Source organism: Canis lupus, chromosome 10, assembly GCF_048164855.1.
Source record: "Canis lupus baileyi chromosome 10, mCanLup2.hap1, whole genome shotgun sequence".
Classification (NCBI taxonomy): Eukaryota; Metazoa; Chordata; class Mammalia; order Carnivora; family Canidae; genus Canis; species Canis lupus.
Genome location: NC_132847.1, coordinates 8888099 through 8913716, shown reverse-complemented (window position 1 = coordinate 8913716; position 25618 = coordinate 8888099). Strand labels below are relative to the sequence as shown.

The window sequence follows — 25618 nt, the reverse complement described above, 5'->3', positions numbered from 1 at the left end:
TGATGATATACTGGAAACTGCCACTCTTTTGGCCAGAGCTTTCTCTTTCTTCCCCCCCAAGCCTAGACAGGTTTATGGGAATAACTCATGTATCATGAAGGACTCTCTTGAGTAACTGCCACCATCACCAGCTTCCAGATGATTTGCAAGAGAAGCTATTTAACTTTCAGTAACTAATTCAATAAAGAATTTCAATTACCCAACAAATTTAATAGAATTTTCTGAATTTGGGAAGTACAGATGAAGCATTGGAAATTATACGATCAGTCCTAAGGTAGCAAAGTAAGAAAAGATTTGAAAGTATGGCTTAGGAACAGCATGGCATCTTGATGCTATAAAAAATCGTTGACATTAAAAGTGATGCTGGGGAATCTTGAAGCTTTAAAATGGGAAGAGCACATAACCTCAAACTCACTGCAATTTCCATATGTCACTTTTGGTGACATCATCTAAGATTAAGACCATTGGTGAGATACCATATTCTGTAGACATTTCTGGGCCTTTAACATGAGGATGATGGAATCTTCCCTATATTTTCCCCTATGAGACCGCTTGCAAAAGCAAAGCTGGTTGGTGCTTACTTCATGCACTGAGCTCCTTTGTAGGGTGCCTTTAAAGCACTGTTTTGATTTAGCTACAAATTGACTGCATTCCTGAATTTGGGAAATCAAATTTTAACATGAACTTGCAAATAGCTCCAGTGCTTCACCCCTAATTCATATTCCAGCAACCTTCACTGAAGCAGGAAGTAGAGTCAAGCTGTTGCCATGAAGATCATTTCAAGAGCTCAGAAATCCTCCAGGGATCCCTTTATCACTGCTTTTCAAAGAGGCCTTTATTCCTCTCTTCTCCTGTTTCCTGCAAAGGGAGTTGTGTCCAATACTCGAGGACATGGTGAAGCCAAAAAGGACCCAAAGACTCCTCCAGGACTATGATCTTCTGAATTGTGAAATCTGCCATTCTGATCAGTATCCTTTCTTCCCACCCTACCACATTGGAATAAATGCTACTCTTCTGTGAAACTTTACTGTATAATAAACCTGCCTCTTTATTTTTAAAGGACTGAGCTTCCAGGTCAGTTGGCATTTGTTTTGCTTTAAGTCTTTTGGTGTAAACATCCATCAAATTCTCATAAAAAGTAACATTTTTGGACTATATTATCTACTTGAAGACTATTTTACTTTTATTTTACTTTATTTTTTAATTACAGTATTGTTAACATATACTGTTATATTAGTTTCATGTATATAATATAGTGATTCAGCATTTCTGTGCATTGCTCATTGCTCATCATGGTAAGTGTACTCTTCATCCCCTTTATCTATTTCCCCCATCCCCCACCCCAACATCCTTCTGGTCACCATCAGTTTGTTCTCTATAGTTAAGAGTCTGTTTCTTGGTTTGTCTCTCTCTTTCTCTCTTTCTACTTGAAGATCTTAATTGACACAAATTTTCCTTATGACTGGGCACCGAAAAGTCTCTTGATGTAAGTCAATAAAGTGGACTTTTATTTCAAGTATGTTATGCTTAATTTTTTTTCCTCTGAAAGGTATAGGGGCAAGAGATGAAATGGTAAAAATAAAATAAAATAAAAATAAAAACGTAAGAAATCTGTATTTATATAAGTAATTACAGATACGAATGTAGGTCCAAAGTTACTAAGTGGATTCAATGTATTTTCAGTAAGGTTAGGACTAAAAATTACATCAGGTATTTCATCTCATTTGAGGTAGCTGGGAATTACCATTTTCCTTTTGAAAGGGAAAATAGGAGCTTTTCAAACTCACAACATTCTGATGGAAACATACTGTCCTATTTTATGGGGGACATGGAGAAAGAGAAAATAAGGTAGATTTTTAAGAAGCCTAAAAGGAGGCAGGCATTATCAATTGCATTTATATTCAATCCAAAAGATCATATGATTTTCTTCTGAAAAAATGTTAACCTTGGTCTACATCTATATGCATAATCAAATTAGGGTGTGAGAGGGGCGCCTGCATGGCTCAGTCAGTTAAGCCACTGACTCTTGATTTCGGCTGAATAATCTCAGGTCATGGGCTCTGCGGTAGGCACAGAGTCTGCTTCAGATTCTCTCTCCCTCTCCCTCTGCTTCTGCCTCATCTGGCACATGTACTAACATGCTCATGCTCTCTATCTCAAACAAAAAAAACTAAAAAAAACCCCAAGGTGTGAGTACATGCTGGGGGTGTAACTATATATTGAAAGTGCATGAACCCACAGAGCAAACCAAATCCATATTCTTTTTTTTTTCAAATCCATATTCTTAAAGTAGCTACTATTCTTACTTGATGGGAAGTAATTAAATCTTTTAAAATGCAGTATCAATATGTATTTTATCTATATGAGTATATATAGACAAAATTATATGTGTGTGTGTATATATATGTATATAAACATATATATACAAACATATATATACATAATGAGATAAAAGCTAAATTTGTATTTATTTTTTAGAACACTAGAATTCAAAGACAGTTTCTGGGGAAACAAGTGTGACCCATGAAGTATGTATTTATTCTCTTCTGAAATAGGGCTTTTTCAGTGACAAAAATGGAGAATGCTCATCTGCATCATAGGGAAATTAATGATTGGACAAGAAATAGACGGATGTGCTCTATTAAGATCTAAAACAAAAAATAAGGTAGCCCGGGTGGCTCAGCGGTTTAGCACCGCCTTCAGCCCAGGGTGTGATCCTGGAGACCCGGGATCCCTGCATGGAGCCTGCTTCTCCTTCTGCCTGTGTCTCTGCCTCTCTGTGTGTGTGTGTCTCTCATGAATAAATAAATAAAATCTTTAAAAAAATAAAATAAAACAAAAAATAATACTTGGCTTCAGGTATTTAGAAGTACTGCACAGACCCAGTCTTACAGTCGGATTACCATTTTCCCATTTTCAATGATTTGAGGATATAAAACCAAGACAAATAAATACCACTTTTGAGTATCTGCCATATTCAAGCCAGAACTGTATGTAATGAAATGGCCAAGATAGGAAGTATTCATGACTTAAAACTGTGACTTAAACATGACCATGGTTAGGGAAGGCCCTGGCCAAGCTTCAGAGGAGCAGGAAAGGTCTAGTCAGGGTGATGAAATGGCAAGTGGGTACAGGTGGTTTCTTAGTAAGTCAGAAGCCTCCCGCTGGTCTAAATAATATATTGATAGTCAGATGGAACATAGAAATGAAACGTTCAGGAGGAAATGTTTGGAGAACAGCAAGGAGGTCTGTTTGCAGGTAGGAAAACGTAATCCTCAGGAGTTGGAGAGAAAGACTGGCAAGACTTCTTGTTTAGAGGAATTGAAAAATAGGGCATACCACCAACCTGAGATTCAAGATGTGGGAACCTACCAAGGATTCAGCCTATTTATGGTTCTCAAGAACCTGCGTACTTAACTGGGATCTCAGTGAGGCTAATAGCAGACACCATTTAATGCTGATGTCTCACTACTGACCTGAGTGGCTCGTGACAGTTACCCTGTCTCAAAAGGGACCGATTCCAGAATTCTAAATATAGAAGGAAATGCAGATGATGGTCATAGAGCCTCAGGTAAAGAATAAAGGAAGTCATTGGCACTCCTCCAATTGTCTTGCAGGTGCAAAAGTCATTTAATTTTCTGTGTGTGTATCTTGAATACATATGCCACCTAGTTAGTGGCACAATAAACACATTCACATTAAATGTCAATACGTATTTTAATGTTTTAATCAGTGTATGTACTAAATAATTTGAGTTTGCAAAGAGATTATGGAGACTGAATCCAACCTTAAGCTTGGCAGGAAATTAATACTTGGACAGGAATACTAGTGCATTTTGCTATGGCATATACTCAGATTTAGAATAAAACCACTGTATTTTCTGTATTTTTCAAACCAATCTAGGGATATAAAACTAAATCTAGTTAGAATGAGAATATTAAATTAAAAAAAAAGTCATTAGAATGGAACTCAGAGCTGCCACATAGAACTGTGGGGTGAAGCACAGTCATTAGTGACCTGTAGGAACACAGACCAGCCTCACCACAGGGAGAATCGGAGAGTCTGGTCCAGCAGGACAGAAGGTACGGTCAGGAGCAGCCCTGACAAACAAGGCCCTCTGACAGTTCTCTTTAGAGCTCTGCTGGTAGCAGCCATCCACTTGCTTAGGCTAAATGTGAGCTCTGAGTGGACGTAGGGATCAGATCACAGCACCCCCCTTTCCCTGCCCATTCACTTGGTGCTTTGAGGGCTTAGCATGCTGCCTCCTCACGTGAGTCTCTGTTTTGTCCATGTCTGGCAATCACTGCTTGGAACCTCGCCTCTGGCAGCTGAGGATTTCAAGTCTCCAGACCTGTCATGATGCTCTCCAGGAGAGGCATCAGGCTGTCATCATCTATTAGGCGGCGCCTGGCTGACACAAGAGGACTTTCGGCAAGGGCCCCTCTCTCTCAAGCTCCTGAATCGCATCTTTTGATAGGAGTTGAGATAAGAAACCAGTTCAGAATCCAAATTGAGGCACTTAGGTGCTCTCCTGCCTGCTTGGCCTAATTCATTAAGTCACTATTTTGTAGTTTGGGGAAAGTTTGCATAGTTCTGACAATTTCAAGATTTTAGATGTAACCATTGATTTTTTTTTTTTTTTCAGAGGGACTGTTCCATCGGTCACGGAAACTGAGCAGCTGGGCACTTTCTTCCCTTCTTCATCATTGCCAAGGAAATAAAAAGACCAAGATTTTAAGTACACTGCACGAAGCTATTCTTTCTGGCTCTGGATTCAGCTCAAGCCCACTCCATTCTTGAGCAGAAGAATGTCAGGTCCTGCCTTTGAGGTGCTTCTCTTGCCACAGATAGGGTGACATGACCATGTTCTTACCAGAAACTAAGACAAATTTGACCTCAGCATGTGGTATTTACAGAATTTTATCCAAATCTCTTCTTGTTATCACTCCACTACTGATCTGTGCCTCTGTTGTAGTAACTGGGATTCAATCTTGTTAACAATTTTGATGAAATCACTTCTCCCTCCTGCTTTTCTGGGTGTTCCTCTTTGTTTCCTGTCCTTTGTAGCCTTTATTTATGGCTCTCCCTTAATCGTTTTGCTTTCTTTGGTAATCATAGCCCAAATCTCTCCAGGAGCCATGCTTTCCCCACTTGCAGGGATGAAATACAAGACCCAGTTTTAAGTAATTTATGCTCACTGGCTCTTGTCATTGGTTATAGGCTAGGCATGCACTTCGAGCAGGTTCTGTGAGAGCGAGAAGGAGATGCCTTTTGTAGACTATCAGACAACAGCTGCTCTAGTTTTTGCTAAAGTCTTAGGCTAAGGTGTAAGAAGCTGTGAGGTAGTCCAAAGGTCTTATGGACCATGAAGGGTGTCTGTGTTAAAAAATTAAGCTAATGTGCAGAGGAGACCAGAGCTAAGTAGAGGTGGCATATGGAACATATCTGGTGACATAATGTGAGACCTTTCAAGCAGCTGCATCTTAAGCCAGTTCTGAGTCACCTGATTCTTTACTTCACTTGAACAAGTTTGTATTGGATTTTCTGTAGCTTAATTTTTGTTGTTGTTGTTGTTTTAAGTGATTGGGAGTTTCAGTGGTAGGTTTGGCCACTTTCTGACAGCTTTCTTGATATCATCTGGGGTCTACCTCTCTATCTCCATCCACCTTCATACTTTCTGTGCTGGGTTTACCCTCTGTTGGGACATGCTGATACTTTATATTCAGTCCTGATACTCTTTTATGGTCTGGAAGAAATTCCAAGATATAGCAACTGTATTTTCCCACTTGAGTGTTTTAGGAAAACTTAATGACTCAAATAAACCATCTCTTCACTAACTGAAAGTGGGGAGGCTTCAAGGAATTTCATGTAACTGACCTGTGGATAAAGAAATATATTAAGGTCAGTGGCTCATTACTTTTTCTTTTTCTGTTGTGGACATTGTTATATTATTTTACTTTCTTCTTCTTCTTCTTCTTCTTCTTCTTCTTCTTCTTCTTCTTCTTCTTCTTCTTCTTCTTCTTCTTCTTCTTCTTCTTCTTCTTCTTCTTCTTCTTCTTCTTCTTTCTTCTTCTTCTCCTTCTTCTTCTCCTTCTTCTTCTTCTTCTTCTTCTTCTTCTTCTTCTTCTTCTTCTTCTTCTTCTTCTTCTTTCTTTTCTTCTTCTTTTCTTCTTCTTTTCTTCTTTTCTTCTTCTTCTTCTCCTTCTCCTTCTCCTTCTTCTTCTTCTTCTTCTTCTTTTTTTAAAAGAGCCACTCCTTTAATACAGAATCTTCGTTAAAAACCAACCAACCTAGCCCTGTACAGCTGCCCTTTTGAATGGGGGGACCACTGTGGGGTCTCCGCCTCTCTGAGAGGCGGCAGATGCTCCTGGCCACTCATTTAACTAACTGTCCCCTGGATGGGGCCCAGATGGGAGGGCCCCCCTCCCCAGTGGGGACCCACCTTCCAGGGGACATTCGTGCATGTTTACGCCTTTTCTGATTGTGTCAGTGGCCGCGGCATGGCAACTGGGCGTCAATAAAGGTCTCTGCGGAAGCTGGGGGGCTTGTGTGTGCTAGCATCGGGCGAGGGGCAGGGGCTCAGCCACAGGGGTGTGGGTCACTCCGGGATGTTGATCACCAGGTCATCGTCCCCATCCAGGGCATCGTCCCCGCTGCCCGCGTCGCTGAACATCTGCCGACGGATGGCGCTCAGGATGGTTGGGGGGGGGCATCTTGGGTGGAGGCAGTGGGGCCAGGGCTGCCCCCACCCCAGCCCCGGAACCTCGGCCCAGGAAGGTCAGCGGTCCTCCCACTTTATGACATTTTACCTGGCTGGCAGGTAACAGAGTTAACTGCTCATAAAGGGAACAGAAGATGAAAAAGATTCTGTAATAGATCTTATTATATAATGGGATCAGAATGGCTAGGAAGGTGAAGAAGTAGTTAAAGTCAAGGCAACCTCATGGTTCCTGCCATCATGCATCTTGTGATTTTCTGAGATGCTAAGGGTGACTTAAGAAGTGGGATTGAGGGGTGCCTGGGTGGCTCAGCAGTTGAGCATCTGCCTTTGGCTCAGGGTATGATCCCGGAGTCCCAGGATCAAGTCCCACATCAGGATCCTTGTATGGAGCCTGTTTCTCCCTCTGCTTGTCTCACTGCCTCTCTCTCTCTCTCTCTCTCTCTCATTCTCTCTCTCTCTCTCTCTCTCCCTCCATCATGAATAAAAAAAAAAAAGAAGTGGGGTGACACAAGTGCATATTGACATCACTAAACTCTTAAGACTTAGTCATGCAATAAACAGGGATCTTCTCCTATACAGAGACCATGAAGTGCATGGAATGGAGGTTGGTTCTGGGCATTGTATGGAAGTCCAAACTGTGTTCCAAACTCAGGGCCAAACTTATGCCTTTTAGGAATACTAAAACGTTCCTCTTCCACTGCTATGGGATCTAGTAATTACATTTTAATCTATGCTCTTTTAATTGGGAATTTCTCCCAAACTCTTATTTTTATTTTTTTATGACCCATAGTAGGCTAAGGGGATACAGATGCCTTGTGGGTCAAAACAAAACAAAGCAAAACATAACTCCACAGCAAATTGAAAAGCAGCCAAAGTCCTCTCCATTCCTTGGCCTTCTAGTTTCCAGTTCTCCTTATTCCCCTCTACTACAATCCTCCCCCTCCTTTGTGAGTCTGATCTATTAGGTAAAACATTTTAGCCTCAGTGCTAAGGAAGTAGCTAGGATAAAACCCTGCAATGTAAGGGCCAGAGGTTCCTGGGTAAGAAGGGTGATAAGGGCTCGATGCTCTTAGTCTGGAAACTCTTCATAGATGGGGTAAAATATAAACAGTTATGAAAAAAGTGTCATCATGATTTAAAGAGAAAAAAATGTAAGAATTACTAGGAAGGTGGACTAGCCAGAAAAGAGAGTCCACCTTTGTCAGTTAGAGTTAGATTCAGCTGCTAATAGGCAATTTTTTTTTAAAGAGTTTAGTAAATACCAGTATTTTGGTATGTTAGTGTTACACTCTGAACAGTGGTATGGTGCTTTGTGGTCATCAGCGACCCAGCCTTCTATCCTTCTTCTCTTATCATCTTAAAGGCTGGCTTCCAATCTTAGTGGTATTATCTCTTGGTCCAAAATGACTCCTGAAGCTCCAGTCATTGTGATGTAGTCAGACAGGTGGAAAAGGGAAAAAGGGGAAAAGAAGCTTTCCCCCCATTGAGTTGGTTTGCTTTAGGCTGCTTATCCAGAATGCTCATATAAGACTTTGCTGATCTCATTGGTCCAGGCTTAGTCACATGATCACATCTAGCTTCAAGAGTTATGAGAAATGTAGTCTTTTAGGTGCTCTCAGTGGACTCCCCCACCATGCCAAAGTAAAATCTGGGTTTTCTAACTAAAGGAGGATGAGAAAAATAGCTCCTAGCAACTTGTAGTCTCTGCTTCAAAGATCCTTGAAATCCATGATTGCTTCTTTAGAATATGTGCTAAAGTGTTAGAAACTTTGTAGACTTATAAGGAATATGGGTGTTCTTACTTTGAATATATGAATTGATTAGGAACATATATTGATTTGAATATATGAATTGATTACTTTGAATATATGAATTGATATATGAATTGATTAGCCCTATTAAGAATACTGGCTTTGGATATAATGACTTGCAATTTCTGAGAAGGGGTTTATAACATTTGATTATGAGTGAAGTATGGAAGGAGGTAAAAACAAGATTATAAATTCTTCGGGGGCTTAGATATGACAAAATGGTCAAATAGAAGTTATGAAGGGATGTACAGCTCCCAATAAAATATATGAATTTATTTAACACTGAAGAGTTTGAGGTAGATTTCAAATGTTATGTTTATGGTTCTGGACTTATGAGGAGAAGGCCTGAATAAATCATAAGCTGCAATTATAGAAGTAAAACTAGTGCATTTTAGTGCTTGCTTTGGCCGTCTGGTTCAGAAGCAGGCCTTGTAAAGTCAGTGGGTGAAGGGAAACACTCATAGCACAGTAGGGAATATTGGGAATTGTAGGGAATCTGGAGGGGCAGCAACTTCTTGTCTGCAGCCAATTATTGCCATCATGGGAATCAGGCTTATATCCTCCACTTTTTCAAGAGAAGACAGAAATCTAGAATTTTACTAAACCTTCCACATTTAAAAATCATTGTGCAGGCCAAGCAAATATGTCTAAAACCTGGATTTGTCCAAACTAGTACCAATTTGCAACTTTTGGTCTAGTTCAACATCTTTATTTTACTGAGTCAGGGAGAGATCTAGTGACTTGCTCAGGGTCACATAGCTAATTAATGATAGCACTAGGACAAGAACCCTGCCCCTCGACTCCCAGATGTCTCCCTCCTTCACTACATTCAGCATAGCTTTCTGATAGAGTCATGTGGAACTGTTTAGTGGAAAGAAATAATCAGAGGAATTAGGCATTTCACATAAGGTCTACAGTTAACTCTATAAGTACCTGACAATGCTTAGCATTCAGGGGGCATCAATCAATGTTAGCTCAATCTCTATGTAAATTTGTTAAAATCATGTAAATTAATGAATAAAATAAAGGAAAAGGAAAAGAAGCAAAAGAATCATTATCAAACCTTGGGGAGCCCCATAATTAACAATGGAAGCAAGATAATGAATTAGCAAAGAAGGCATCCAAGTCCAAGCAGCCAAGATTGCTTTGAGAATCTCTTGCCTTTACCTTTGCCCTAATTACAGCTTTAGGCTGTAAATGTTTTAATTTGAGGATAATTTCAAGCCCTTTAATAAATTTCTTTCCAATTATACTGCTGTCTTAAACTTATAGCCTCATAAGAAAATGTGGTCTTCAGGGGACATTTCTTCTCCCCTTAGTAGAAATTAGATAGATTGATTAATTTTGGCTTAACTTTCTAAAAATGTTCAGTTGTGTCTTGAGATTAACCCACCATTAATGGTTAAATGTCTCCAGAATATGTAATAATTGTCATTAAAAAACATGAGTTTCACTAGAAGAAATGTCCTTTGAAAATTTCCTTTTTGGTATAAATATGTCCTTATGCATGGCCAAAATTTGTTGAATTATCTCAATGCCATAGATCACAGAGTAATAATTTTTGAAGTGATCGATTCTCCCTTAGGTTTTAATGTGCAGAGTGAAATGCATTTTAAGACAGTGTTTAAAGTTATGAGAAGTCTCCAGAAACTAGAATTTTTGATTTAGTGCTCATGTTAGGATCTTGACCAGTAAACACAATGGACCTTGGGGATCTCGTGGATTCCTTAGGCAATTTGTCTCAGAACTAACTGCTTTTGCAGTGGATTTTGCTTAGAGTAGTAACAGCCTATATTTATAATTTTTTCTCTTGGCAATTATCTGAACGGGAACTGAGACACCTACAAGGTCAATGGTACCAGATGCAGGTTACATACTAGTAACTCTTGTGTATTAGATTTATCTTTATAATACTCCAATTTAACAGTGCTGAAAAGAGCTGGAATGTGGTCATTAAAAAGAAGGGAAAAAAGGTCTGTTAATCATCTAATATTTAACCATTTTTCTCGTGCTTTTGTTCTTCTCTCCTTTGTTCCAAGGCACATGTAGAATGCTTACAGATCTCAACAAAAAATGGGATGTTTTTCTGCTATCACCTGAAGCTGCTGTGGCCATAAAACTAATAAATCACTAGAAAATCTCCTTGCCCATAAAGGATACCCACCTTGAGCAGGTCCAGTATCTTATCTCTCCATCCAGATGATCCTTGTTGCTAAATACACAGAGTCTGATTTTGGAGTCTTCACTCAACTATAGTTTCCACTATTTTCTTTGGAGGGGAAAGTCATATGAAATGATCATAAGTAATGTGGAAATGGGCTATATTTTTGCCACTTGCATTTGTTGTCATCTGGGATCCATCAAAATTCTTCTGGGTCAGCTGAACACAGTTTCATGCTGCCAGTCTGGGGGATGAAGGAGAGAAAGCATAATCCCACCACTCTGTCCTTGCAAGGACAGAGATTCTGGAGATAAAGGATATTCTTGATCATAGATGCTCAGCCTGTGCACCATTGCCCCTTCTCCTGGGTTCTATGGTGTTCAACTTCTGCTGATGCATTAGAGCCCTTGAGGGTTTAAGGCTTCTATGTCTTCTCTAGAATTTCAATGATTCTAGGCACTGTGTCATGGAGAATGCTTCACTCCCTTCTGTGTAACTGTTACTACAGTTAGATGGCTTCTAATCAGTTCTAGTTTGAGGGTCTTTAGCAAGATATATCTTTAACTTTTATTTCCATTTCCTCCTCCTTGGGGTGAAGGGAAAAGCCAAACTGCCCTGGATTATACTCAGAATGCTTAAATCTCTCCCTTGATTATAGTTTGTCTCTGGTCCACGGGTCTGCCTGACTCACTCTCCCTTTGGGAGCTCCTCATGCAAATACCATGCTGGGAGCCTGCTTACCCCTTTATCTCAGATGTTCAGACTTGCTGCTCAGCAAGGAATGGACCCAGCACAGATTTAAACTAGGAAATTCAAGAACATCAATATTTAAGAAAACTCTAGACAGAAGTGTGACCTTTGGGGCTTAGGCATAGTATTTGGGGGGAATATTTCAGAGAGCTTTTTTAGACCTCTTTGGTGGCCTTCCAAAGACAAATGCTTGGTCATTCTAGTCTGTCCTACATCCAAGCCAGTGTGGGTACTGTGAAAATAGCATTAAGAGCATTCTAGATTCTTACTGGAAACAAGCACCTTCTTTATTGTAAATAACTCCATACAGCATCTGTAATAAGTTAGAATCAGAATGATCTTTCTGTCATGATTCCATGTTTTTATACAATTCATATGCCTCAAGCTCCACAGGAGTCAATAAAATATGATTCAGAAATAATACTGAATTTTAAAGCTTAGTATGCAGTGTATGGAAGAAATGCTTCATCATTTTTCTTGCTGTCTTTTGAAGGCACAGGCATAGATAGATTTCATCACAACATTGGAAGCACATTTTTTTTTTTTGGAAGCACATTTTTGAAAATGCCAGTATCTCCATCACTTATAGATTTGTTGTAATTAATGCCGATGACTCCCACTACGCTGTTGTATTCTTCACTCAGACCCTTAGTCCTCTCTTTGACACTCAGGACTGAGTTTACCCACCTCAGTGTGGCTCTCTTCCCAGGATTCTGTATATTCTTACCTTCAACTTCCTGCCACATCCACTGGCCATCCTCAGACCAAGAAAAAAAAAAAAAAAAAAAAAAGGAAATGTACAAACCAGTCTTCATCCATATATGTCCTCTGAACTCTGAACTTTCTTTCCCTCCATGTCAGTTGCATTTTCTCTCATAAACTGTAGTATTTAAGACATATATGTATATATATTTGCACATATTTTTGTATATATGTAATGTGTGTATATTTATGTATATATATGTACTATTTTAAGGGACTTTTAGATTAGAAATGTATGAGGTCAAGTTGGATATGAAAATAAGATGCAACTTTGTCTTTCCTGCAGTTGATGTAATTTCCTCATGAGGCTTGTCTCCTTGGCTGTACGGAGGGGATGTGTAGAAGGTGACAGGACAGGGGAATTCTGAAGTTGCAAAATGATTCTCTGATGCCTTACAGACCACTTTTGTCTGGCATTCTCTTTCAGGTGCAACACTCAATTCTTATGCTTTCTCTCCCTCCTCAGCTCCTTTCTGAGATGGCACACTGCCACAGGGAGGAGGGCCTTGTGGCATCTAGTGGTGTTGGGGCAGGAAGCCTCACTGTCTGCCAGACATCCTCTGGATATTTTCTGTTCTGATTAGCCTGGTGTGCAGTGAGCCACATCTGACTCCACCTGGACTCTTGGAAAGGTGTACTGCCCTTGGTTGCTGGAGCCTGTGACCCTGGCCATTTTCTTTTGATCCAGAAATCCCTACATGCTGCAGCATGTCTGGACTGCATGCCTGCCTGTCCAGCAGGTCTGTTCCTCTGCATCTCTGCATGTGCTCCACCAGACATACAGCACTCCATGAGGCCCTGAACTGCTGTACAGTTGGAGGAAAGCCAGGAGAACCTCAGCCTCACCTGCCTTACCACCTCTACCTGTCAGGGCCACCACATTCCTTTGCCTGGAGGATGTGGTGCTGAGCCACATGCTAGGCTACTCCTAGAAGGTTGCAGATTTTCCAGGCTACCCCACTGAGGAGGCCAACCATTGCCTGGATGTCCATGTGTTCTCCTCACCTCACTATGACCACTGTCTTCTAGAATTCTTGCTGAGGGCTGGAAGTTGGATGTTTGTGTCTGGCTGCCTCTTCCTCCTCATCTTCCACTTTCTTCTGCCATTGAGGTTTTCCTTTATTTCTTCTTCCAGTCTGACAAGAACTTTCTCTGGGCTCATGATAGCAATCAGGATTCAAGGTGGTGGTGAATGGAGGGAGAAAGTTAGAAAACATATCATTTAAAAGATTTCAAAATAACATCCCTGAAAATAAAATTATACACTATCTGTAAGTAGTGTTTCCTCAAACTACATATCATCCTAGAAGAAAAATGGGGATCATATGAATGGTAATAAGTACTGTATTGTTTTGGGTCTCATCTTTATCTTTTATTTGCCCACACTAGTCCCACTTGAAGTTTTCCATATTTATTGCTACTATTCTTACTCACATATTTCTCTAAGTAGTGTGAGTATATGACTAGTCCTTCTTTGTGGGCTTTGCTAATTGGGCAACCTTGCACATCCCTTCCATGGGTATCCAACACTGACAGTGAGGGTGATGATGCTCAAGCCACTGGCATTGTCTCCAGTAATTGGCAAACAGAGTGCCCTCTGCTGCTCTGGAAATGCTTGGTGCAGGGTCCCTGGGAAACCTGAATGATATGGTTGGCTGCTGCCCTGGGAGGGCCATGCCTTCTGGTTGCTTCCTGTCCTATTCTGATTACACCCACATGGGCCATGAGAAAGTGGCAAGAAGGTTTCTCTCCTTCTGATAATATTAGCTATACGTCTTGAAGTCTCTCAAGGAATTTTTGAAGATTCAAAAGCTTATTCACTATTAACCTGCTACTCTTGGGGGCTTCTATTTTGGTGACTGGGGTGTTGCTATTGGATAAAGCCTATACTTTTGGGATACTTTTTGTGTCTTTGTGTCTCTAGGACTTTCCTTAAATTCTTATGCAAATGAATAATTTGTATGTTTTTCCAACCACTTTTCTTGATACTCTATCACCATGGTAGTAAAGTTTATTCTTAATCTGGGGCTCCTACCTTCCACATATAATTTAAGTAGATTAAAGATTTACAACTTTTTGTTTAAATCTGTAAATGTTCCAAGCAATCTCTCTCTCTTTTTTTAAGATTTCATTTATTTATTCATGAGAGACCCAGAGAGAGAGAGAGGCAGAGACACAGGCAGAGGGATAAGCAGGCTCCATGCAGGGAGCCCAATGTGGGACTCGATCCTGGGTCTCCAGGATCACACCCTGGACTGAATGAAGGTGGTGCTAAACCGCTGAGCCACCTGAGCTGCCCTCAAGCAATCTCTTGTATGTAAATCTTTTGGTCTCTTACTTCCTGGGTTGCAAAATTTTTTCTCTTGAAGTGTTTGAATCTTTTTACCACCCCTCTCATCCCATAATAATGGAAGACATTGATTAAATGATCTCCTGGCATAAGAGCCTTTTTTAGGTAAAGGCTTGTTTGTCTCCTCCTCCCACTCTTTCCAAAGACGTTACCTTATATCTCCTTTCTTACACTGGTTTGTGTGACTTTTTGAAAAGTCTTTTGCTTTCAAATTTGGGAAAAGTAAATTAAATGTAGTGAGAGAGAATGAAACGACCCTCCCCACCATCCCATTAGGATCATAAATTATCTATTGGGAGGTTGCGACATCCTTTCTGGTTGACTCAGGCAGAGCCATTCTCAGCTCATGTGTGGGCTCCTGGTAATAAAAGCAGGAACAAGTAGGAGTCAAATGTTCCTTTAGCAAAATGATGTTATCTCTGAAAGTTCTCAAAAAGCAGCTTTAAAATCATCTTAATATGTGAGACGGATAAATTGAGCCTCCCTAGGGTAATTAATCAATTAATTAACTGATAATTAATTAGTTCCTACTGTGATGAGATGAGCTCGCCTTTAGTCATGGAAGAACTTGCACCAGGCTTCTGTGGAAATAAATGAAGACCAACCAAATGAGAACGAGCAAAGGCTATTTATTCTGAGCTTTCAGGAAAGTCAGTGACCATCACTTCCATTAGTCTCAAAGGCAGACAGAGGCCTGGGATGACTTTATAGTGGAAAAAAGGAAGACTTCAGGTGTGCCCTGCATGAAGGCTATTGGCATGGAGAAGGTATAAGTGGGCTAACTGGAAGCCAGGCAGTTCGTGGTACATATTGGTTAAGGGTACATATTTGGCTTTCTCTAGTTGGCCATAAGTTGGAAGCAGGGACAAAAATTTTAAAATCCATCAGTTATTAATCAAGTTTGGCTGTTTTGGGCTGAATGTTACATGTGCAATTTTTGTCTTCCTAGATTGGTTGCTAGAAATAATGTGATCTGATTTCTTACAGATCTGGCTTAGCAGGCTGGCATCTTATGCTGGTTATTATAGATAATGGGTTGGTGGTTGCTACAGATGGTGGGTCAGAGTTCCATTTTTATATATCGTCCAGCCATTGTCTGTTTTCTTTACTCATAGAGAGTCAGCCAAAATTAGGCTATGTACTATTTTCCTGCACACATATAGTACCACAGCTCATCCACCCTTCTGAAGCCAACAGGAACCTTAGGTAGAATAAAACCTACATAAACTTCTGGCTGAAGCTGAAGCCCTAAGAATTTGCAAGAAACAATGAAGAATAGGAGGCTGGCATTACTGAAATGGGACTTTCTGGAGGAGAGAGCCACAATGCTGGCCAGGAGACAGTTGCTTATAGGTAGGCTGGGAGGAGATGATATTAGATACTTGGGAAGATGAAGGAATTACTAAGAGAGGAAGCACTCACATGAGGCAACCTCCCATGGCCTCAATTCTAACTTCTTGGGTCCTCCTGGAGTTGCCCTGAGAATATGAGCTAGGAATAAAGCTATCCTTCTCAGTTCTTTTTCCAATTTGCTTTGTGATGTTTGATGCCTCAGTGGAAGAACTGCTGTGCCTGAATGTCAGTATGGGTTCAGTGGGAGGATGAACATGTGGTGCTGGAGAACATCTTGCACCATGATCAGCTGGTTGGGTCTTGATGAGAAAGAGTCTGGGGACTTCTCAGCCCCTTAACCAATGAAGACTGGTAGATGGAAAGAGCTACAGGCAAGTGGACATCATTCTGAGAAGACAGCAAGGCTACATTCCCTGATCTTACTATTAGGTTCCTTGGCAATGCAGAGGGAAGCCCAGAATCATCTGGGCAATATTAAAACTAACCCTGGCCCCCCGAACAAACAAACATACAATCAAAACACAGCAAAACAAAGTCAAAGCTAGCCTAAAGATTGAACCTTCCCAAATTGTGACTCAATGCTTATCTGAGTATAGGTTACCTGTATAACCAACCACACGCATGAATAATGTCTCTACTCTGGCTTTGATATAGAAGTTGAAACAAAACAGTGAGCTGGATTCATTAACTTTTAATAGGTAGGTTTTCTTTGCCGAATATTGTTTTTATGGATCAAAAAATATCTTCTCAAAAAAATATCTTAAGGAAAGTGGTTATAATATCTAAGGCATCAAGATTCTCACAAATAGATTTTGTAGGATGATCTTTTTCATGGGGAAAACATTCAGATTTGATTTACTTAATCAAAAAAAGATTTCTTAGGATTAGTCATATCATATTGAAGTCTTTTAGGGTGTGAAACAGTGAATTATAAAATAGAAACCATTCAGATATTTGGAGGCTCATGTTTTCAGTTCTTCTGAAATACAATTATTAACTTATATAGTCCTTCCATCGTGATGTGACTATAGTTTTTATATATATACATATTAATATATATTCATTTATATGCATGCATATAGTTATACTACTTTCTGACTCAAGGAATTTTGATACTAGATTAAATAAAGTTTAATTTAAAAGATGAATTTGAGGGCAGCCCTGGTGGCGCAGTGGTTTAGTGCTGCCTGAAGCCCGGGGTGTGATCCTGGGGACCCCGGATCGAGTCCCACGTCGGGCTCCCTGCATGGAGCATGCTTCTCCCTCTGCCTGTGTCTCTGCCTCTCTCTCTCAATCTGTGTGTCTCTCATGAATAAATAAATAAAATCTTTAAAAAAATAAAAAATAAAAAAAAAATAAAAGATGAATTTGAAAGTAAGAAGAAAACAATCCCATTTGAATAATACCTTCAAAAAAGGAACTATTCCACATGTCTGTACAGAATATGTATTTGGGCTCATTAGTGCAAGTTGACTAATAGCACACAAACAGCTGGGGATCCAAATATGAGGATCTGTGGTCATGGCAGGACTTGGTGCTCTAAAGAATTTCACCAGGGACGAAGATGACAAAATTACACACCAAGTGACCTGGCTTAGGTGGCTGAGTCCCTTAGAAAAAGGCCAGCATCCTCTTTTTTTTTTTTTTTTTTAAGGCCAGCATCCTTTTATTCAAGTATCCTCTGTATATGAAGTCAAAACAGTAAAGGCCACACAACTGAGGTGAAGTGCTGGGCCCCAGAATTATCAGCCTAGAGCTCGTTAAGTTCTATATGCTTTTATGATAGTACCAGATCCAGAGTCTGGGACAAGATCAAATGCAGAGGTAAGCACAGAGGTCCCAGTTTCAAAGACTAAGAGTGGGTGTCAGTGCCTGAAGCCAAGCAGATCCAAGTAGATGGGACAGTCTGGGGAAAGGATGATGGATTGAATCGGACGTTTGCCTTAGAAAACTAACTGCCTAAAACAATTGTAAATGCTAATCAGAGTTTCTATAAGGGGACTTCAGGATACCTTATATATATATATATTTTAAGATTTATTTATTTATTCATGAGAGACAGAGAGGCAGAGACATAGGCAGAGGGAGAAGCAGGCTCCTTGCAGGAAGCCCGATGTGGAACTTGATCCTGGATCCTGGGATCACGCCCTGAGCCAAAGGTAGATGCCCAACCGCTGAGCCACCCACGTGTCCCCCAGGATACCTTATTTTGAACCAAAGATTTGAATATCTTTATAAATGCTGCATTATTATTTGGGGCTGATGTATGGGGTGCACATGTCCATTCTTTTCTTATTAAAAAGTTTCATTACCATTTGGCAAGAGCATTTCATCCCACTTTCTAGACCTATGCTATATGTTGCTGACTGAGTGGCATAGGCATGAGTTTTCATCTTACTAGATCACCCAACAACACCTGTATTTTTTGTGGCTGTCAGTAATCCCATCAGAATGGCTCTGAATTCATGTGATCATCATCTACCAGGTAGGCAGGACAAAGGACACACTGTTCTCCTCCCTTATGCTCAGTCTCACCAAGCTAGCTCTCTGATCATTTCAAAACTCCAGTTTCCTCACTCCCAACACATCATTTCCCTCCTTTTCAATTTCACTTTCAGACTCTGATGACATAGGCTTAAGAGATCAATTAAACTTTAATACTGTTCACATCTATCCCATTGATTCCCAATCATTTCACTTATATCTTTTTGATTTGCCCTTTACCAACTGGACCAACTAGAATACCTGTTTGATAACTTGTCAAGTTACACTTAGGTTACTATGATCTAGCATGTCCTTCAGCTAGAAGCATCTCTCTTCCTGAAACCACTTTTATTAAGATATTTCCTGGGTAAGGTCTACAGTTGTAAGCTCAGTTGTACCTCATACTCTAGATCCCTCACTAGTGAACCCTACTGCCAAGTCTGCTCTGTTTCCCTTCTTCCTCCATCTCGACCTTGCACCTGGATAAAACCTTCTCCTGACTCCACGTCCCATTGCCTGAGGTAGCACCCCTCTGCTCTGCTATTCTGATCCCATGTGCCAGGCAAAGCCCAACCCAGCACTCATATTCTCCAAGATATTTTTCCAATCAAACTCTAGTCCACAGTGATGTTCTTTTCACACCAATTTTCTATGTTGTTCTCAAAAGCATTGTCATGAAGCTTCTCCAATTTGAAAAAAAAATTGTCATATACAGTCTATGGTACTATTGGTTTATCCTCTTAAGTTAGTATCCATTACACCTATTTTCTTACCTTTGTGGTCAAGCTTTTTAATTTTTTTCAAATTATTTATTTTATTTGGAGAGACTTTCTACATCTTGTGCTGAGACTAGTGGTGAGTGCAGGGCTAAGCACGGATTGGATTTTTAACTGATGTTTCAGGGAAAATGTGTTATTCAGCTGGAGACAAGAGAGTCATTTGGTGACAGAAATGAGACTAGAACAGTTTTATGTAAGGACAAGAATAAATTGAGCTAAATGATTATACTTGTATCAAATTACTGAACCTCAGAAAAAATGTAAACTATATTAACTCACCAGGGACAAAATCTACCATATATCCTCTATCTCATGGATTAGAAAATGATCCAATTGTATTATTTTGCTTTGTTTTCAGAATGTATGACAAGTAATAATTTTCTGTTTGTGAAAGATAGCTCTGAACTTTTTGATTTATTTGCTCATAGGTTTGTAAAAATATGTTTCTTGGTTTGGTTGAAAAAATATTGAGGGGGGCAAGATGGTGGAAGAGTAGGGTCCCCAAGTCACCTTCCCCACCAAATTACCTAGATAACCTTCAAATCATCCTGAAAACCTATGAATTCGGCCTGAGATTTAAAGAGAGAACAGCTGGAATGCTACAGTGAGAAGAGTTCACACTTCTATCAAGGTAGGAAGATGGGAAAAAAGAAATAAACAAAAGGCCTCCAAGGGGGAGGGGCCCTGTGAGGAGGCGGGCTAAGGCCGGGGCGAGTGTCCCCAGGACAGGAGAGTCCTGTCCCGGAGAAGCAGGAGCTTCACCAATCTTCCCGGGGGGAAAGGCCTCGCAGGGGGTTGGAGCAGGACCCCAGGAGGGCAGGGATGCCCTCAGGCTCCCTGGGACACTAACAGACACCTTCCCCCCGGGGAGAGCGCACCACACCCCGCGGCCGAGCTCCCTAAAGGGCTGCAGCGCACACGGCTGGACCCGGAGCAGCTCGGAGGGGCTCTGGCGGTGGCTCCGCGGAGGGGGCTGCCTGGCTGGGAGAGTGATTCCAACAGCGCAGGCCCAGGAGCACTGGGCACCGGGGGCACAGCCCAGGATCTGGCCTCCCCCTGGACAGGCAGAGGCCGGGAGGGCCCAGGATCGCTAGGACGCTCCTGCCCGGAGCTGAGGAGATCAGCGCCCCGCCCCGGAGCCTCCAGGCCCTGCAGACCGAGAGCTCCAGAGTTCCTGCGGGAGCTGACTCCAGGGCTCTAGAGCTGACCGCCGCCACTGCTGCTGTTCCTCCTGGGGCCTCACGGGGTAAACAAACCCCACCGAGCCTCACAGTGGCCTCACCAGATAACAGCTTAAACATCTTTCACTGAGCCCTGCACCAGGCAGGGGGCAGAGCAGCTCCCCCAAGTGCTAACACCTGAAAATCAGCACAACAGGCCCCTCCCCCAGAAGACCAGCTAGAGGGACAGGGGAAAAACAAATTATTGACCAAGCAGCCCTGGAAAGTTCCAGGGGAAGTCGAGGGATTTACAGTATACAAAATCAGAGGCTACTCCCCCTTGTTTTTTGGATGTTGATTTCTGTTTGCTTTTCCCCCCTTTTTTTCTGTTTCTTATTTTTTTCCTCTTTTTTTTTCTTTTTTCTTTTTTCTTTTTCTTCTTTCTCTTCTCTCTTTTTCTCCTTTTCCCAATACAACTTGTTTTTGGCCACTCTGCACTGAGCAAAATGACTAGAAGGAAAACCTCACCTCAAAAGAAAGAATCAGAAACAGTCCTCTCTCCCACAGAGTTACAAAATTTGGATTACAATTCAATGTCAGAAAGCCAATTCAGAAGCACTACTTTCTAGAGCTACTGATGGCTCTAGAAAAAAGCATAAAGGACTAAAGAGACTTCATGACTGCAGAATTTAGATCTAATCAGGCAGAAATTAAAAATCAACGGAATGAGATGCAATCCAAACTAGAAGTCCTAACGACGAGGGTTAACAAGGTGGAAGAACGAGTGAGTGACATAGAAGACAAGTTGATGGCAAAGAGGGAAACTGAGGAAAAAAGAGACAAAAGACCATGAGGATAGATGAAGTGAAATAAGTGACAGCCTGAGGAAGAAAAATCTACGTTTAATTGGGGTTCCCAAGGGCTCCGAAAGGGACAGAGGTCCAAAATATGTATTTGAACAAATCATAGCTGAAAACTTTCCTAATCTGGGAAGGGAAACAGGCATTCGGGTCCAGGAAATAGAGAGATCCTCCACTAAAATCAATAAAAACCGTTCAACACCTCAACATTTAAGAGTGAAGCTTGCAAATTCCAAAGATAAAGAGAAGATCCTTAAAGCAGCAAGAGACAAGAGATCCCTAACTTATATGGGGAGAAATATCAGATTAACAGCAGACCTCTCCACAGAGACCTGGCAGGCCAGAAAGGGCTGGCAGGGTATAGTCAGGGTCCTAAATGAGAAAAACATGCAGCCAAGAATACTTTATCCAGCAAGGCTCTCATTTAAAATAGAAGGAGAGATAAAGAGCTTCCAAGACAGGCAGGAACTGAAAGAATATGTGACCACCAAACCAGCTCTGCAAGAAATTTTAAGGGGGTCTCTTAAAATTCCTCTTTAAGAAGAAGTCCAATGGAACAATCCACAAAAACAGGGACTGAATAGGTATCATGATGACACTAAACTCATATCTTTCAATAGTAACTCTGAACGTGAATGGGCCTAATGACCCCATCAAAAGGCACAGGGTTTCAGACTAGATGAAAAAGCAGGACCCATCTATTTGCTGTCTACAAGAGACTCATTTTAGACAGAAGGACACCTGCAGCCTGAAAATAAAAGGTTAGAGAACCATTTACCATTCGAATGGTCCTCAAAAGAAAGCAGGGGTAGCCATCCTTATATCAGATAAACTAAAATTTACCCCGAAGACTGCAGTGAGAGATGAAGAGGGACACTATATCATACTTAAAGGATCTATCCAGGAAGAGGACTTAACAATCCTCAATATATATGCCCCGAATGTGGGAGCTGCCAAATATATCAATCAATTAATAACCAAAGCTAAGACACACTTAGATAATAGTACATTTATACTTGGTGACTTCAATCTAGCGCTTTTTACACTCGATAGGTCTTCTAAGCACAACATCTCCAAAGAAACAAGAGGTTTAAATGATACACTGGACCAGATGGATTTCACAGATATCTACAGAACTTTACATCCAAACTGAACTGAATACACATTCTTCTCAAGTGCACATGGAACTTTCTCCAGAATAGACCACATACTGGATCGCAAATCAGGTCTGAACCAATACCAAAAAATGGGAACGTCCTTGTATATTCTCAGACCAAATGCCTTGAAATTAGAACTAAACCACAAGAAGAAGTTTGGAAGGATTTCAAACACGTGGAGGTTAAGGACCATCCTGCTAAAAGATGAAAGGGTCAATCAGGAAATTAAGGAAGAATTAAAAAGATTCATGGAATCTAATGAGAATGAAGATATAACCAGTCAAAATCTTTGGGATACAGGAAAAGCAGTCGTGAGGTGGAAATACATCGCAATACAAGCATCCATCCAAAAACTGGAAAGAACTCAAATACAAAAGCTAACCTTACACCTAAAGGAGTTAGAGAAAAAACAGCAAATAGATCTTACACCCAGCAGAAAAAGAGAGTTAATAAAGATTCGAGCAGAACTCAATGAAATACAGACCAGAAGAACTGTGGACAGATGAACAAAACCAGGAGTTGGCTATTTGAAAGAATTAATAAGATAGATAAACCATTAGCCAGCCTTATTAAAAAGAAGAGAGAGAAGACTCAAATTAATAAAATCATGAATGAGAAAGGAGAGATCACTGCCAACACCAAGGAAATACAAACGATTTTAAAAACATATTATGAACAGCTATATGCCAATAAATTAGGCAATCTAGAAGAAATGGACGCATTCCTGGAAAGCCACAAACTACCAAAACTGGAACAGGAAGAAATAAACAACCCGAACAAGCCAATACCCAGGGAGGAAATTGAAGCAGTCATCAACAACCTCCCAAGACACAAAAGTCCAGGGCCAGATGGCTTCCCTGGGGAATTCTATCAAATGTTTAAAGAAGAAACCATACCTATTCTACTAAAGCTGTTTGGAAGGATAGAAAGAGATGGAGTACTTCCAAACTTGTTCTATGAGGCCAGCATCACCTTAATTTCAAAACCAAAGACCCCACCAAAAAGGAGAATTATGGACCAATATCCCTGATGAACATGGATGCAAAAATTCTCAACAAGATACTAGCCAATAGGATACAACAATACATTAAGAAGATTATTCACCATGACCAAGTAGGATTTATCCCTGGGACGCAAGGCTGGTTCAACACTTGTAAAACAATCCATGTGATTCATCATATCAGCAAGAGAAAAAACAAGAACCATATGATCCTCTCAATAGATGCAGAGAAAGCATTTGACAAAATACAGCATCCATTCCTGATCAAAACTCTCCAGAGTGTAGGGATAGAGGGAACATTCCTCAACATCTTAAAAGCCATCTACAAAAAGCCCTCAGCAATATTATTCTCAATGGGGAAGCACTGGGAGCCTTTCACGTAAGATTAGGAACAAGACAGGGATGTCCACTCTCACCACTGCTATTCAACATAGTACTAGAAGTCCTAACCTTAGCAATCAGACAACAAAAAGAAATAAAAGGCATTCAAATTGGCAAAGAAGTCAAACTCTCCCTCTTCGCCAATGACATGATACTCTACATAGAAAACCCAAAAGGCTCCACCCCAAAATTGCTAGAACTCATACAGCAATTCGGCATTGTGGAAGGATACAAAATCAATGCCCAGAAGTCAGTGGCATTTCTATACACTAACAATGAGACTGAAGAAAGAGAAATTAAGGAGTCAATCCCATTTACAATTGCACCCAAAAGCATAAGATACCTAGGAATAACCTAACCAAAGAGGTAAAGGTTCTATACCCTAAAAACTATAGAACACTTCTGAAAGAAATTGAGGAAGACACAAAGAGATAGAAAAATATTCCATGCTCATGGATTGGCAGAATTAATATTGTGAAAATGTCAATGTTACCCAGGGCAATTTACACATTTAATGCAATCCCTATCAAAATCCCATGGACTTTCTTCAGAGAGTTGGAACAAATTATTTTAAGATTTGTGTGGAATTAGCAAAGACCCCGAATAGCCAGGGGAATTTTAAAAAAGAAAACCATATCTGTGGGCATCACAATGCCAGATTTCAGGTTGTACTACAAAGTTGTCGTCATCAAGACAGTGTGGTACTGGCACAAAAACAGACACATAGATCAATGGAACAGAATAGAGAATCCAGAAGTGGACCCTCAACTCTATGGTCAACTAATATTCGACAAAGGAGGAAATACTATCCACTGGAAGAAAGACAGTCTCTTCAATAAGTCTCTGGGAAAATTGGACATCCACATGCAGAAGAATGAAACTAGACCACTCTCTTTCACCATATACAAAGATAAACTCAAAATGGATGAAAGATCTTAATGTGAGACAAGATTCCATCAAAATCCTAGAGGAGAACACAGGCAACAAACACCCTTTTTGAACTTGGCCAGAGTAACTTCTTGCAAGATTCATCCATGAAGGCAAGAGAAACAAAAGCAAAAATGAAATATTGGGACTTCATCAAGACAAGAAGCTTTACACAGCAAAAGGTAACATCAACAAAACTCAAAGACAACCTACAGAATGGGAGAAGATATTTGCAAATGACCTATCAGATAAAGGGCTAGTTTCCAAGATCTATAAAGAACTTATTAAACTCAACAGCAAAGAAACATACAATCCAATCATGCAATGGGCAAAAGACATGAACAGAAATCTCACAGAGGAAGGCATAGACATGGCCAACATGCACATGAGAAAATGCTCTGCATCTCTTGCCATCAGGGAAATGCAAATCAAAACCACAATGAGATACCACCTCACACCAGTGAGAATGGGGAAATTAACAAAACAGGAAACTACAAATGTTGGAGAGGATGTGGAGAAAGGGGAACCTTCCTGCACTGTTGGTGGGAATGTGAACTGGTGCAGCCACTCTGGTAAACTGTGGAGGTTTCTCAAAGAGTCAAAAATAGACCTGCCCTACTGCAATTGCACTGTTGGGGATTTACCCCAAAGATACAGATGCAGTGAAACGCCGGGACACCTGCACCCCGATGTTTATAGCAGCAATGGCCACAATAGCCAAACTGTGGAAGGCGCCTCGGTGTCCATCGAAAGATGAATGGATAAAGAAGATGTGGTTTATGTATACAATGAAATATTCCGCAACCATTAGAAAGGACAAATACCCACCATTTGCTTCGACGTGGATGGAACTGGAGGGTATTATGCTGAGTGAAGTAAGTCAATCGGAGAAGGACAAACATTATATGGTCTCATTCTTTTGGGGAATATAAAAAATTGTGAAAGGGAATAAAGGGGAAAGG

General features: G+C 40.7%; 1 long non-coding RNA gene across 6 annotated transcripts in view; it reads left to right on the top strand.

Annotated features, from left to right (window-relative positions):
* Window positions 1–25618, top strand: part of LOC140641194 (uncharacterized) — a 241590-nt gene that overhangs the window by 135515 nt on the left and 80457 nt on the right. For all 6 annotated transcript variants that reach the window (XR_012037728.1, XR_012037733.1, XR_012037731.1 and 3 more), the window contains one exon: window positions 4646–4829. This is a non-coding gene — a long non-coding RNA (uncharacterized lncRNA). The remainder of the gene's footprint in view (window positions 1–4645; window positions 4830–25618) is intronic.